The 10,506-nt window shown below is 37.3% G+C and overlaps 1 pseudogene; it reads left to right on the forward strand.

Moving 5' to 3' along the window:
• Positions 1-413: 413 nt before the first annotated feature.
• Positions 414-946, forward strand: LOC113229802 (annotated as a pseudogene).
• Positions 947-10,506: the final 9,560 nt, after the last annotated feature.

A 10,506-nucleotide genomic window follows, 5' to 3' on the forward strand; every position in this document is an offset into this window, starting at 1 on the left:
AAGCGTGGCGATTTTGGCTCCGGGGGAGACCCGGCTACCATCGACGACGACGACTGGACCTGGCAACCTACAACACGCGCACATTGAGGACCGACGCAAAGCTCACAAAATTGGAAGAAGCTATTAGTAAGTTACGCTGGGATGTCATTGAGCTATCTGAAGTCCGAAGAGAGGTGGAGGACTCGATAATCCTTAACTTCGACATCTTACTGTACTACCGGGAGGGCGACCAACAGTCCCTTGGCGGTGTCGGGTTTATCATCCACAAGTCCCTTGTTAACAACGTGATGTCCATCGGAAGAGTGTCGACCAGTGTGTCATACCTGATACTCAGAGTATCAAAACGATATTCGTTGAATGTCATTCAGGTTTATTCTCCGACCTCGACATACCCAGATGACGAAGTGGAGGTTATGTATGAGGAGATCTCAAAAGCCATGCATAGCTACAAAACCCCCTACACGATCGTGATGGGTGACTTCAATGCAAAGTTGGGAAAGCCTTGCGGTGATGAGCTAAGAGTGGGGCAATTTGGAGTTGGACAATGAACGTCAAAGGCCGGATGTTGGTTGATTTCATGGAAAAGGAGAACCTTCATATGAGGAACACCTTTTTCAGGAAATCTCCAGCTCGAAAATGGACCTGGATGAGTCCGGACGGTAAAGTCAAATATGAGATTGAATTTATCATGACGACGAAAAAGCATATATACAATGATGTCTCTGTGATCAACACAGTTAAAACAGGAAGTGATCACCGGTTGGTACGAGGCACATTGAATATCAATATCAGTCTTGAAAGACCTCGACTGATAAAGTCTAGACTCCGACCAATACTTGCACAACTCCAAAACCCCGAGACCTTTCAACTCGAACTTCAAAACCGCTTCGAAGCCCTCAAGCTCTCGCTTTCGCGAGAGATCTGTCTATTGGGCACAGCCAACTGATGAAGCTGAAAACTGATGACGGTAGCATCATTTCATCTAAACCTGAAATCCTGAGGGAGATAGAGAGTTTCTATCGACAACTATACTCCACGAAAGTACCTGTTGAAAGCGAGGCTAAAGACCCCAGAGCCAAGCTTACCCGACATTATACCGAAGATATCCCGGACGTCAGCCTGTATGAGATTAGTGTGGCTCTCAAACAAGTTAAAAACAACAAAGCGGCGGGCGATAATGGAATCACTACAGAACTTCTGAGAGCGAGCGGCAAGCCGATACTTAAAGTCCTACAGAAATTTTTCAATTCTGTCCTGACCTATCGTCGTGGATATCGTTGGGGGAGGCCTATGCCCAGCAGTGGGCGTCGTATGGCTGAATGATGATGATGATGGTACAACATAGTTAATAATAATATTAATATGTTGTTATTCCTCGATAACAACCAAGAGTGAATTCCGTCGCACCTTCTCCTGTACTCATAATATAGAAAATTCTCCAGTTTGAGACCATGTCATTGGTGTAACAAAATAAAAATAATCATTAATTTGTTCATTTTCTCCCGCAGTAAATAATTATTAAAACTAATGAAGGAAAGTTTCCGTATGAATGTGTGTTTAAAGACAGAAACCTAAATTAGGAATGATTCCAGTCCATCACTTGATTGAGCAAATTCTGTACTTAGGGTTATTATGCACGAATGTGGTTAGGGAGTTTCAGGTAATTTAACGAGTTACGTTAAGTACGTGCGTGCGTGCGTGCGTGCGTGCGTGCGTGCGTGCGTGGCGTGAGTTCGTGAGTTCGTGAGTTCGTGTGTTCGTGCGTTCGTGCGTTCCTGCGGGCATGTGTGCGTTCGTGCGTGCGTGCGTGCGTGCTTGCCTACGTGCGTGCGTGCGTGCGTGCCAGCGTACGTGCGTGCATGAGTGCGTGCATTTGTGTGTTTATTTTACTACCTCCGTGGCCGAACGGTTACCATATTAGTCTGCCACGCAGAAGACCCGGGTTCGATTCCCGGGCCAGGATAAATATTTGTCTAGCCTGCATTTATTTATTTCGTGACTTTGGGTATAATTTGTGGTTGTCTTTGTATCGATGTCACCCGCGATGCAGGGTTTCCCTAGAACGGTGCTATGAGTGTGTGAGGTATTTATTATTATTTATTTATTATTTACCTGTCAAGTACAATTGATATAACCGTCCAAATTCATTTGTAAAGTATGCCGACGACAAGTTCCTGTTACAACAACTACAAACAAATTTATAAGACGAGTTTGAGCGGGTCAGTAGGTAAGAGCCGACGAAGGCAAACTTGAGGACGTCCTAAAGAAAGGCCAGGTCTAAAGATCCGTAACCAACCAGCATATTCATGCTGGTTCATACAAATGTGAATGACGCAAAAGATGTCTGTCAAAATGGTAGAAGGCTGTAGTCTCTGCCAACCCCGATGAGAAAAGGACATGAAGTATATGTATTACTTCGAGGTGTTAATGAGCATAAAAATTACGCTCTAACGTCGAATAAAAAAGATACTTACGTAATTTCATATCGCTGTCCCTTTCCTTCATAATATTTCGTAATCATTCAATGTCAAATAAACAAATGAACTAACGACATCGAACATCCTTAGTGCTGTATTGTTACCGATTCATTCTCGCCACAAGAAAAAAGGAAGTTCTATTAAAGTGGCAACATTAATTTATCAATCGCTGTGTATAGACAAAGCACGTGTAATAAAAATCATGAAAATCATGATGATATAAATTACATTTTTTTGTGGCACCAAACGAAGGGACGAACGAGTCGTGCGTCTAGTGGTAAGCGTCTAGTGGTTGCAGTGCCACTCAGAGTCTTAAATCGCAAAAGGGGGCACTGCCATTGTCTCTGTCACCCTGAGACATAAGTTGACTAGTCATATGTGCCTGTAATTTCACTAGCACCCTTAACACTTCAAAACTGAAACGCAATAATGATCGCTTGGGGGCCGAAATAGGTATGATAAGGTACTTCGCTAGGCGAACTCTTTCACAAGGAGCTCTAATGTAACATGCTATAATGCGAAAGTACCTGTGGGCCACCGAGGTCATCAATAATATAAAAACCCGTGATTAAAAGTCGGTACTACCTCAGTCAGAATTCAAATTTTTTTCTGTACTGAATGGGTTCTATTGCACGAGGCGAGTGGCAGGGACACTGGCTTTTTTCCAGAATTTATTTTTTTACAAACGTTATTTATATTAAAGCTATTTGAAAAATAAAAAAAAAACATTGCTATATGTAAAGCAGCTATTAATTACAGCGGTTTTCTTGTAAAATAACGAATTACTTTTTTGTTTTTTTTCTTTCGTGAGAATTATTAGGAATCGTGTTTTGATACCGTATACTAATCAGTGTATATAATCAATTTTATTATATAGTCAGTCAAGGTCAAAGAATCATTTATTCCATAGGTACAATTAATTTACAGTTGAAACGTCACATTTAAGCTACTGCTCGTTCACTATGCTTTATCATCTCATCGTTATCTAATAGGTAGTCTCCAATTTTGTAATATGACTTTTCAATCAAAATATTTTTAACACCGTTTTTAAACATAAGAAATGATAATCTTAATATATGCTCCGGAATTTTATTGTAAAAACGTGTACACTTCCCCATAAACGCGTAATTTAGCTAGGTTAAACGAAATCATGAGTTTGGACTTAGCTCTAAGTTTAACATTATGGATATCTTCTTTCTTATTGAAATTATGTATGTTTATACGTGCATATAAAATATTTGAGTAAATGTACTGTGATGCCACAGTCATGATAGCAGTCTGCTTAAACTTTTCTCTGAGAGAAACTCGAGAACCTAAACGATACACAGAACGAATCGCTCGTTTTTGCTATACAAATATGGTTATATGGTTTGAATGTTTGCCGCTTTACCTCACATAAGAATCCCGTAGAACATTATACTATGGAAGTTACTAAAGTTAACTAGTCTAGCAGTGCTAACATCGGTAAGTTCACGTATTCTGCGGACTGCGTATGCGGCAGAGCTTAATCTGCTGACCAGGGAAGATATATGTTGAAACCATTGAAGTTTACTATCTGAGGTCACTCCCAAGAAGGCTGCTTTATTAACAAGGTCTAACTTTTCTCCGTTTATTTCTACGCTTGGACTAGTCGATTTTACGTTAGGTAATTCAAATTTAACACACTTTGTCTTCTTGGCATATTATATAAGCCATTTGAGGTTATATTGACTTATCTAAAGAGTCCTAAGTCATTGATATTTTTAGTAGTATTTGCGTTGCTTGTCACCGGTCGCTGATTACATTCCTGGTTGTTGTTTGTTGTCAAAAGATGAATTTACAATGAATTCCTTATTCAGTTATAACGAATTTCTTCTTCGCACAAAAAACAATTAAATTAATCATAACAAGAATATTAATCATACAACGGAATTCTCTAAAACTGACTAAACAATATTCAAATTGTTTTGCAACAATTAATTATACAAAAGTGACAGCCAAATATTGGTAACAAAACAAAAAGAAAAAACGATAGCTGCGAAATTACTCTATAATGTTGCCTCGTGCATAAAAACGTAGCAACCAGAGATGGGCAGGTTAAAACACAATCAAACTGCCGGGGTTTCAACTGGGATTTTGCCATGATTTTACCCAAAGCTAAGCTTTAATCCATTCTGCCCCAAATCGTGGGCGAAAACGGCGAATATCGCATTTGAGGTAATTCCATACTTATAATAAATTTCGATGTAAAAAAATCTTTTTTAGTAGTCTAAAAAAGTGGCAAGTCCACATAATACCCACCTCACAATCCTGTGGACTCTCACTTACTAGTTGCAATGCACATTACAAATTCGATTTATATGAAAATCGATTCAGGTGTATACGATAACGAGTTTTTGTATATATTTATTTCAATGCGATTTTCAAGCGAATCGTTGCAATAGAAAATCGAAATAATTGAAACATTTTGTAATAACATCATTACATTCGAACAAAGTCGATTTACAAATATTTATTTGTAAATAATTTTTGGCAATGACGCAGCAGATGAACTGGCCAGAAGAGGATCAGATATGGACGCTATAAAACCAGAAATAATGTCCCTCCCCTGCCAATAGTCAAGAGTAACTATACACAAAAGTATAAAAACTATTCATAATAACACCTGGACAACCGTTTTGTAGACAGGCTAGGCAAGCACTCCCCATCCTTAACGCCAGTCTATCTCGTAAATTTATTAACCTCAAAAGGAAAGACCTGCGTTTTCTAACTGCCGCCCTAACGGGTAATCCATATAATAAATACCTTTTCAATCTAGGTATCACGGACAGTCCTCTATGCAGAGCATGCGTGGAGGGGGAGGAAACCGCCGCGCACATCCTACTGCAATGCTCCGGCGTGGCCAACTACAAGGCGAAATACCTTGGAATGCCGAGGTCGCTCCCCGAAGTCTTCGAAAAACCCAGAAGGGTGCTGAGATTTTTGGAGGAGCTTAGGTGGCACGAGTAGGATCCTGTACTCACTACACGCAAAATAGGCTCTTGGACGTCGAGTTGCGGACAACAGCCCGTTACACCATACCATACAAATAATTTTTGTTCTCGATTTCAGGCATTAATGGGTTTTAACTCAATTAAAATCCGGTTAAATCGGGTTAAAATCTGGGCGCTCGCCCATCGGTGGCAGCAACTCGTTTTTTTTAGTTTCTTGAAACGTTAATAGCAACTCGAACAACAATGTAGTGTAAACAACAGGGGCCTTACCATGAACGCTTATTACAGTTCAGTATAGGTTTGTAACGACAAAAAAGCGGGATGGTGATATGCATTTCACGTAGCGCTGTCTCACAGCGATTCATTTTAGGTCCTAAACTGAATCGTAATAAGAGTTCATGGTAAGGCCCCAGAAGAGCTCAATAGCAGTAGAACGCCTTGTGAAAGAGTTTGTCCTGGGAAGTGCTGCCACGTTACCTACTCCCGCTGTCAAGCAGTATTAGGAGCATTACTGCGCTCAGTTTTGAAGGGTTGAGGGTGCTGTGAAATTACAGGAACAACCTTGTCAATTTATGATTTACGGTGAAAAAATGCAATGACAGTACATTGCGCGGCATAATTGCTGCGTTTATGACAAGGCTTGTTGTGTGCTATAGAACCTCATATTTGACGACCTCGGTGGTCTAGTGGCTTTCACCGGTATTCATGGTGTCGCCATCTCTGACATCTCGGGTTCGATCCCCGGCGAGGTCAACGTAGAAACTAACTTTTCTATATTTTCTCGAATGTTTCCGATTCCAGAAAACAAGTGCTTTATTTATTCATTTATTTCATTTGTTTGCTTTTCACATGGTATTGCAGATTAAACTTAATTTTAAATAAATTGTTTTTGGTATATACATGTGATACCCTCTAAGGGCGTGGCAAAGTTACACTACCCCAAATTCCAATTCAAATACATTGCATGCTTGAACGTAATTAGTTAATATACCTAATTAATTATATTATCGTTTTTACAATTCTTATTAAACATTATTATTACATTACATTTATATTTTGAAATAATTTATAATTTTCCGTTTAAACGAAGTACAATAATAAATGTATTGTAATTTTTGTAAGTCAATGATTGTGATTTTATAATATTACAGATGTTGACTTATAATTATAACAGATAACCATTAACCTAAGTGTCTCTCAGACATTCCCATATTTGAAAAATTCTGATATATTACAATATTTTTCTTTAATCAAGAAATCCTTTAACTGTTTCTCAAAGACCATTCTTTTTCCTAAAATAAAGTGCTTTAGTTACTTACTTTGGGATCAGAACGACGTATGGATGTTGTCTAATATTATTCATTACATTTGAAATAAATTAATGTTTATCATTAGGAAATAAAATTCATTGAAATAAAAGTGTCTCGGATTTTTATTAATTTAGGTGATGTTTCTCGTCAATATAAAAGATTTACCTACGCAATATTTTATCACAATATCGTACAAAAGATTGTTCGTTTCTTTGTCATTTTTCAACAAAGCTTTAAGCTTTTTGCAAAATTCGAATATAATTAACTTAAAATAAGCAGAAGTAAAGAGAAAAGTACCTAATTACGATCATCCCTTATCCTTATCCCAGTAGTACCTAATACATTAATTAGGTGACATTGTTTAAAATTAAATTTCAACTCAAACCAATCTATCTTAATGTATAAAAATACTTGATTTCTCCCTCTTTTCTTTTTAAAATTTCGTGAGTTTTTATGCTCACGCCCGCGGAAGCTTTTAAAGTATTGGATCCCAATGCTGGGTACTCTAAGGAGAGAGCGATGGTCATCTTTTGCAGAGTCAAAAGGAGAACATTTTTTTCCTAGACATGCCATACAACTAGTATTTTTTTAGCAGTAGAGCTCCTTGTGAAAGAGTTCGTCCAGGGAAGTACTGCCACCTGACGTACATATTTCTGCTGCCAAGCGGTAATGTGAGCATTACCACGTTCTAATTTTTTTGGGTAAGGGTGCTGGTGAAATTACAGGCACATGGGGCTTGTCAACTCATGCCTCAGCCTGAGTGGCACTGCAGTTGCTATGGATAGGTGTGTCGCTTACCACCAGGCGCACGACTTGTTCGTCCCGTCATTTGTTATCATAAAAGTAGAATAGAATAAAATTATCCATTCGAAAATGTTAAAACATGCAATTACAATAAGTTGCTTTGTAAGCGTTTGTTTATATAAAACGAAGAATATTAAGCACTATTACATTGCAGCAGAACGGAATGAAAGAATGAGCGAATGAAGTTATACATAGCATAGATAATGAACTTTTCTCAAACACGCTCGGAAATGTTTTCATTACTTTCGAGAAACGAACACGGAGAGTTTGTCATCGATGGACCGTGCGCCTTCTTCCCGGCCAAGGCCATCAGTAAAATAAATATGAAAATCCATTATTGTCCGCTGCTCTAAACTTTTAATGTATCAACTAATAATGAATGTAAAGCAATGTAACTTCTAGGAAACAAATACTTCACCTACCGTTACTAGATGGCGCTGTACTATAAATAGTAATATTAATGACGTACAGGTGGCGCCATTTGTAATTGCTTAATAACTAAATTTGTAGCTTTTGTGGGTTTTAGCCCAATAAAAGATGGTGAAATTATGCACTATGAACTTTAATCAGAGTAATTGGTACTTTAAAAAACTATACAAATTTGTGAAAGGATTTATAAAGTAAAAAATAACCTTTGTTCGAGTGAAGCTCGCAATTGGATCTCTCCCAGTCGTGAGCCGCACGCGCCCCCCGCGGTCCCACACCGCCGTCGTCGGCACTTAATATACGTACTAATCGTGTAATAGTAACAATTATAATAACATTTAAAAATTGCAGCACTAGTTTAAATTAGACGAAAGGTCGGTTGATTCGTTCCGTGACTTAATTGGCATAGCGACAGGCACGTTGGGAGACGTTGGTTCAAATCCAACAGGAATGAAGGGAATTTTTTCTGAGTGTTCGATCCTTATTTGGTAATTATAACAGACTAGTAGTTTCACGAAAAAATAATTGAATATCATGATGGTGAAACATCCGACACTCAATAAAAACTTAAATAGACGAAAGGTTGTTTTGTTTTTATTTATAATACTAAGTATAAGTATAAGTTTAGGTCTTGCAGGTTGTTCTTGATCTATCTTATTAATTGAAATAAATATTGTAAATTTTACAATATTTATTTACAAATACCAATCTCTAAATCTTCCTTACGAATGAATAATAGAATAATATAATAATCGTTGTGACGACTTCAAATGTAATTTACTTATTTGGTCACTCTCGGACTAATGTTCACTACTTAATTTCAGTGGCAATTTTTTTCATTTCTAAATATTCAAGTACGTAAGTCACGATATAATACTCGAATATGAAATAATATTGCACGATAAAAAATCGAAAGCCTATATAATATTGCCAGGGAAATTAGGTAGTGGACACTAGTCCGAAAATGCGAGAAATAAATATATTTTGAGTTTGATAGCAACTTTCCGAATCACGATAAATTTGAAACAAAACGTGGGTCTATAAGTAAAAAAAAGTGTTATTTAACGTTCTTCGAATAGAAATTGGCTCTAACCTTTACAAGTTGAAGTTACGATGATGCCAGATCACATAAACTTTTTTCTATCTTCCACACAAATTTGCGAGTATTTTTATCCAACCAGTTTACCTCAATTTGTATAGATTTGTATACCTTTGAATTTATAAAAAGGCAGTCATACTGGGATTGTGTTTCAAAAAAGTGAAAGAGATCATTATAGACAATAGTACTTGAATATAAAGTACGTGATTTACAACTTAAGGAATAATTCCAAAAAAAATCGCAACTCACGCTTAAATTAAAAAAATAATAAATAACATCATAAAGTCTGTTACTTTGATTGGTTTGGCGTCTCTTGAACAAAAATTTTATTTTTTAAACTTTTCACTCTGTGTGTAAGAAACATCCTCTTTTGCCACTAGAGGTACGATGTCAGATAGCAGACCTAGTATTTTTGCGAAAAATTGCTTCTGGTGACGTGGACTCCCCGAAATTCGTGTCCAAGATTTCTCTTAGAGCCCCTACAAAGTCCCTTAGGTTTATTTCAATTTTGTACGTACCTATGGCCTCTTCGAATGTTCGGCGAAATGTATATCTCTTATATGCGAGTAATAGCTTCCATGAATTGTCCAAGCAAGTTGATATTGACCTTTTTAACACTAGTGTTGCATCGGTGAAGCGTCATATTAGTAATTTATTTTTTGGCGAATAGGTAATAACTAAGTACTAAGTACTAAGTGTTGCGAAATGTGTGTAGTACAGTTAGTAGTTATATAGTTATAACTTAATGCTCATTTACTTAATGTGTGTCTATCTAAATAAAACCCAGCTATGGCTATGGCCACTAGTGACGTCACGCGTCAGCTTACAACGTAAATAATTTCCAAAGCTGACGCTGCATGTATATTGTATACAACCAACTGCCCATTACGAAGCTTTATCACATGACAGATCAAGAATTCATTGTGTTCTTTACATATTATTGGAAATAAACATTTTATTTTCTTTTCTTCGGATCTAAATCGTGTAGGTATATTCGTTTTTTCAAACAAACCAACATTTTGGACTCTTTATTAATTAATAGGTCCCATGGTCATGACTGGCTGACTCAACACTGAACTATAGTCTCAAAAGTTTTTAATTTTGTGACGATTGAATTACCGCCTTTTCTCCGGTGCCTGGCCACTCGATTTTAAATTTTGAATCTTTCTTTAAGTCTACTGATGATGACACTACCTCAGCTCCAGGGACAGCGGCAGGGGCACTGGCTTTATTTCAGAATTTATTTTTTTTACAAACGAAAGTAAAGCGATTTGAAAAGTGCATATCGTGAACTATACGTGTTCTATTTATTTCCGTAAAAGAATCTTTCGCATATGTAAAATACCTATTTAATACAGCGGTTTTCTGGCGAAATTTCGGGATAAGTTTTTTTCTATCGTGAAAATTTTTTGGAATCG

Source organism: Hyposmocoma kahamanoa, unplaced genomic scaffold (genome assembly GCF_003589595.1).
Source record: "Hyposmocoma kahamanoa isolate Upper Pololo Valley unplaced genomic scaffold, ASM358959v1 62, whole genome shotgun sequence".
NCBI classification, from domain to species: domain Eukaryota; kingdom Metazoa; phylum Arthropoda; class Insecta; order Lepidoptera; family Cosmopterigidae; genus Hyposmocoma; species Hyposmocoma kahamanoa.